At 41.4% G+C, this 6,053-nt stretch overlaps 1 protein-coding gene and 1 long non-coding RNA gene across 2 annotated transcripts in view; both read left to right on the forward strand.

The window, feature by feature from the left end:
• Positions 1-6: 6 nt before the first annotated feature.
• Positions 7-2,247, forward strand: LOC116701971 (uncharacterized). The gene is made up of 2 exons (XR_004335042.1): positions 7-1,077; positions 1,939-2,247. It is a non-coding gene; the product is annotated as an uncharacterized LOC116701971 (long non-coding RNA).
• A 568-nt stretch (positions 2,248-2,815) lies between these two features.
• rftn1a (raftlin, lipid raft linker 1a) overlaps positions 2,816-6,053 on the forward strand; it is a 23,429-nt gene continuing 20,191 nt past the window's right edge. Inside the window, exon 1 of the mRNA XM_032536036.1 lies at positions 2,816-3,212. The gene's annotated coding sequence lies outside the window, so the exon portion shown is untranslated. The remainder of the gene's footprint in view (positions 3,213-6,053) is intronic.

A 6,053-nucleotide genomic window follows, 5' to 3' on the forward strand; every position in this document is an offset into this window, starting at 1 on the left:
TGAATGCCCTCCTCCCCCCCCCCCTCACTTTTTGAGACCCATTTTAACACCAGACTGCAGGAGCACTCCACTTTTTCTGTAATTTGATCACAATCACTTTGACCACGACAGGTAGGGACTACTGTTGTGTGGTCAAACCGCTTTTAACCCACATGGATCACAGGGACAGAAGAGCAGAGCACCCCTCACCGTACCAGCTGATATATGGGCTCACATTCCTTAGTCTTGTTTGTATACCTTTGTTAGTAATCCCAAAGAAAAATGGAAAAGACTTTTAAGCTCACCTTTTGTGCCTATTTATATTTTATGTTTAATTTATTTTTGGAATTATTTTAAATGTTTGTTTGGTTGGGTTTTTTTTAGCCCCTGCAAGGGCTCTCTGTACATATAAAAGGTATGTTTATATATATATATATATTGTAACAATGTCTTGACAGCAATCTGGTTGTTTCAACATTGGAGTAGAATGATACTTCGACTCCAGTTCAGGTCTAATGCCCCTCTGATTAAGAAATTGTATTAACTTGTGTAAGGAACACTTGGTCATTCCATTAATTTCAAGCACTCACATTTATTTTCTGCTCCATTCTATTTAATTGGGTGTCGATTGAGGCAGTAAATGAACAGCAATTTTGTCACATTATAGCACCTCATCAGTACCACTGATTTCTTGTCTCGGTGAAACACCAATTTTTTTTTTTTTTTGAAGTTGAATTCCACACACTGATCATCTGTGTGTCACATCTCTAAACCGTCCCATCCTGTGACTGGTTTTTCTCAAACGGTTTTACACAAGGACAATCACGGCATCATTTCTTTTCCCCATTACTTGCCAATCAACTTCTATTTGAAAAAAGGAAAAGTGGAAAGCAGTTTTTAATCCACACTGAAAATGAAGGACATGATTTAAAGTAAAGTGCTCTCTGTTTCTTTAGGGAAAATAACATTCACTGTACATATTTCACTTTATACTGGTTGTTTTTTTTGTTTGTTTTTCTCTGGGTTTTAATCTAGTCGCAGGTGATTTTGCACAAAGTATTTTACTGTCATTGTATGAGTGAACAATGCTTCTTTTCAGTGCTGTGCCAAAGTCTTAGGCTGGTGTGAAAAAATGTATACACTAAGAATGCTTTCAACAATATAAATGATTGTTTATCTTAACAATTTACAAAATGCAAAGTGAGCAAACAAAAGAAAAATCTAAATCACATCAATATTTGGTGTTACTACCCTTTGCCTTCAAACCAGCATCAGTTCATGCAGATACACTTGCGAAAAGTCGGGCAACGCTAGGGATTGTCGACGCAGCGGTCGGCCAAGGAAACTTAGTGCAGCAGATGAAAACACATCCAGCTTTTTTTCCCTTCAAAATCAGAAGATGTCCAGCAGTGACATCAGCTCAGAACTGGAAGAAACCAGTGGGACCCAGGCACACCCATCGACTGTCCTTCATGGTAGAGTTGCAGCCAAAAAGCCATACCTCCGGCTATGTTTTTGTGCATAGTTGAGTTGCTTGGCCTTGTTTCTATGTCTGAGGTATGACTTTTGGGCTGCAACTCTCAAACTTCTCCAGACAGTAGAGGGGTGTACCTGGGTCCCACTGGTTTCTCCCAGTTCTGAGCTGATGTCACTACTGCACATCTTCTGATTTTGAAGGAAAACAAGTTTGAGGTGTTTTCATCTGCTGCACTAAGTTTCCTTGGCCGACCGCTGCGTCTACGATCCCCAACGTTGGCCGACTTTTCGCAAGTGTACCTGTAAGAATTGATGCTGGTTTGAAGGCAAAGGGTAGTAACACCAAACACTGCTGCGATTTAGGTTTTTCTTTTGTCCGCTCACTTTGCATTTTGTAAATGATAAAATAAACAGTCATTTATATTTTTGAAAGCATTCTTAGTTTAAAGCATTTTTTTCACTTCTGCCTATGATTAGGCACAGTACTGTGTATTTTTTTTTTTCAGTAAGTGCACTTGATTTTTCGTTTTTTTTTTCGTTAACTATGTACACTAGAAGCAGCTTTGTTTGGTTGGAGATGCACATTTGGTAATTGATGTGTAGATCACGTTTTCTTTCACTTGACCCAGTTCTGCGTAGTTGTATTGTGTTGGGCATTGACCTCAGGGGTCCGGTGTGCAGACGTCTGGTTGTATCGATGGAGCCCGGACACTGCACTGTTATGTTTGGTTCATTTTTAGTGCTCATGTTTAGCACGGTTTGAGAAAAAAATAAAAGTTGAATCTTAAGGAGCTCCTAGGTTTCTTTGGGTCATTGTTCTACTGTGGTTGTGTATTTTCTGGGATATTTATTTGAAATCTTGGTGATGTTAGAGCATGGAGCTTTCAGACTGCAGTGTGCCCACCTCTGCCACTCCCAGCATCCATAAGCCTGTCAGTGGCTGCCGCTTTCCAGTCAGGGTTGGATTCCCTGTCTTCCCTGGCAACAAGACCATCATTTCTTGGTCACAGAGCGTTTTGTTTTTGTCACAGTCTAGTGATGTGACTGGGCTCCCCAGGGTGCCTTGTCCAGTCCGCGACCACCCATCAGCCCCACCCACCTACACCCCAGTCAGACGTTTCTGAATTATGGATAAGTCTGGATCTTATGAAATATGAATTTTCTAAAGGAGACCTTTTGAAAAACACAAACACCTTAATAACCTTGACGGGAGACCACTTTCCACATGTGACTTAACACTGAACCAAAAACTTAACACTTTCACTATTGGTGCCGTATATGATTGGTGCAAAAAATCTCAGAAGCTTATCTATGGTACTTTAGTATATTCAACCCTCACTTTCCTATGTAATATGCCATCACGGGGTAGTTTTATTAATTTAGGTCCCCATTAGGATTCATACTGTTTCCCAAATTGTTTCAGAGTATCCAACCTTGAGAGCAGCTAGAGAGAAACAACAGGGAGGAGAGATGTTTGGAAAGCGCTCGCTCTCGCTCCTCACACACGCTGGTGACGGAGAGGCAGACTGGGTGCTCGTGAGCCGCCCGTGAGATTCAGCAGCAGTCAGCTTTAGTTTCAAATGGAGGATTCCTGTTTGCTTTCCATTGGATCGCAGCATCTGACCCGATGTGTGCCTCATTCCAGCAGCCGTGACGGGGACGGGCACTAACGACGTTAAAGCGAAGAGGGACGCACGCATCCACGGACTCAAGTGTGAGGAAGCTCTCAGTCCAGCATCCACTTCGCGACGTGATTGGTGAGTGTAAATCTTGCCTGTTCATTTATTTATTTCTAGAAAAAGAATTTCCACATTTATTTAGGATTAGTGTTGACCCCTTTATGATTATTGGCAATATGAGTGACCGGAACTAAATTGAATATTTCCAAAAACACATGTGTGTATCTCTTATTGACTCTTATCTTATTGTGAATTTTCTCACTGTGGAATTTGATTTTTCATAGCTTTGAAAAGAAAACTTTTTAGGAGTTATACGTGTAGCTAAAGGCGGATATGCCCTCCCAAAATAAAGGGCAGGAGTCATTGAGAAGTCTTTGTAAACCTTTCACAATAAAACACTTGTGACAGAGAGAAATCGTCTTGGTTTAGACATCCAGCCAGTCGTTTGATTTGTGTGATGTTGTGTGCCATTTGTTATCCGTGGCGGAACGAAAATGAATAAGCCCTCTGCTCACTGTCACAGGTTGAAGTGAACTCAAGATATGCGTGACGGAGTAAATGTGTCGAGCGCAGATGGAGTAGGGGGATGGAGTGTGTGTGTGAGAGAGAGAGAGAGAGAGAAAGGGAGAGGGAGAAAGAGAGAGCGCGCGCGTCAGAACAAGAAATATTCGGTGCGTAAGCGACCTGTCATGTATCATTTCCCGTTCTCTAAACTACCGTCGTTAACGGGCAGCACCAGGTACCCACGTGTTGTGTGTGTGTGTGTGTGTGTGTGTGTGTGTGTGTGTGTGTGTGTGTGAAGTTGAGGTTGAACGCACCAAAGAAGGAAAACCAGAAACATGTAATTTCAAGCCAGGCTGCACCCACAAAATGCAAGGGGCATCAATTAGTTCCATGGATATGTATGGTTGCTCACCATATAGCTTAGGAATCTATTTGGAAACACTTGAGAAAGCAGCCATTAGTGGTGAGTAACATCCAGTTTATTATACGGGCCATATTCTAGAAGTCATCAGGTATTCTCACTCTTCAGACTAAAACGTTAAGAGTCTACTTCATGGTTTAGTCCATTGCAGTCCTTTGTTAATAAGATGTTTTTTTTAAGAGCTAAACAGGTTGTGCAAGTAACTGCGTGACAGACCAATACATCAATGTCATAATTTGTTTTTTTTCTCCCCGCCATGCAGCCTCATTAAAACGCTGTTTGAGGTGACTACTTATGTTGCTTGAGGAAATCACACCTCCCTGCAGGCAACTTGACATGCTCTCAGTCTGCTCTGTCTGCATCCCTCATTCTTTCTGTTCTGTTGCCCCCTCCCCCCCCACCCATCGAAGATGTCGAGATCCAACCCAGTGGGAGGGAAGCCCACTCCCCAGGACTCAGTCTGTCACCTCTAATTTTGAAATTCAATGAAACACATCCAATATAATACAAGAATCATGTATTAATAATAATGCTACCGTTTTCATTGCCATGCCTACATGTTTTTTTCGGTTCAAATATCACACAGCTATAAAAAATAATAATTCAGAGTCAAACTGCTGATAGGCTGAACATTCCTTGCATACACTGCGCACTCACAGGCAGTAGGAATTACGGCTTCTGAACGGGCCCATAAAGTCCTATAATAAAGGAGACTGGAAGCTACTGATGTATTCGCTGATGAATTTGTTGATGCTTGCTATGAATCAGTTTAAGGCATCAGGTGAAAAAAAATCAACACAACCAGCAACTACTGGATAGAAGATGCAGCAAAACAAACCTAACCCTCGTCCTCCGGTGGCCTGCAGTGTTGTAGTTGTAGTCACCAATGATGTCAGACATTCTGGGCCTTTTAATAACAGCTCATTCAAGACCCTAAAATAGCAAAAATATCTAGAATCTCTGGCCACTCCTCAACGTTTAAGACAAAATGTTCGTATTGAAATGAAATGCCATCTGTTTGGCAAGTACAATGGTTAAAGTCTGGCTATGAATAGGCTACTGCAACCATTTGGTTTAGTTTTTTGTTTGTTTGAGAACATCAGACAAGCAAGTGCTTATATACACCTAATTACTCTGTCTTCCTCGAATGCAACATTTTGCATTGGCTCCTGCTATTTATGCTAATGCAGATTTGCTAAGAACATAACCGATAGGAGACAGCGCTTTGAGGATATATTATGGAAGAGCAGAGTGCCATTTTCTCTGCTAAGCCCATAATTATTGGGATGTTTCAAAGTGCATTATCACACTTATACCGTGACCACGGAAAATACTGATTGGCTGGCAGGTGCCAATATTACATGGGTAGAGCTAGACCGTTAAATCAAGCAGTGTGTTGGCTTTTTAATGGTGTACTGCAGATATATCTGAGTACATAGCGGATGATAAATAACAAGAAATTACGGTACTGTAACACCAAGTATGTGTTTGAGGTCATTTAGAGGTAATTTTAGCTTATTTATGTCTCATCCTTACAGCTGTGGCTACCTGTAGATAGTCAGCACAGTGGCGGAGTAAAATCAGTAGGTTTAAATATATATTTTATAATATTCACTGTAGTTTTAAAAAGAATGGCTAAGACAATTTAAAAAGTGTCCAGCATGAATAAATGGGAATTTTACCTATTGGAGAGCCCCCCTGATAGGTCCTTCTATAGTTACTGTTCATTTTCCCTAGCCTTTGCCCGTCTGTAGCTCTCCCTCTGCAGCGGATGAATGCATACTATTGGAAAGTAGACCCCCCCCCGAGTGTCACTGGAGGTAGCAGAGCAGTGGCATAGCGCAGACGGATTATGCTCTCGTGTAAATCTGCTGTCATTTCAAAACTCTCGGTTACAAGAGATTCTCTAATGAGAAGCTCTCTGCTACTCCCTGTCTATCTTCGTCTTTACTCCATTCAATCATTTTCACTTCTTTTATCTGTCTCTCTCTCTC

Source organism: Etheostoma spectabile, chromosome 14 (assembly GCF_008692095.1).
Source record: "Etheostoma spectabile isolate EspeVRDwgs_2016 chromosome 14, UIUC_Espe_1.0, whole genome shotgun sequence".
Classification (NCBI taxonomy): domain Eukaryota; kingdom Metazoa; phylum Chordata; class Actinopteri; order Perciformes; family Percidae; genus Etheostoma; species Etheostoma spectabile.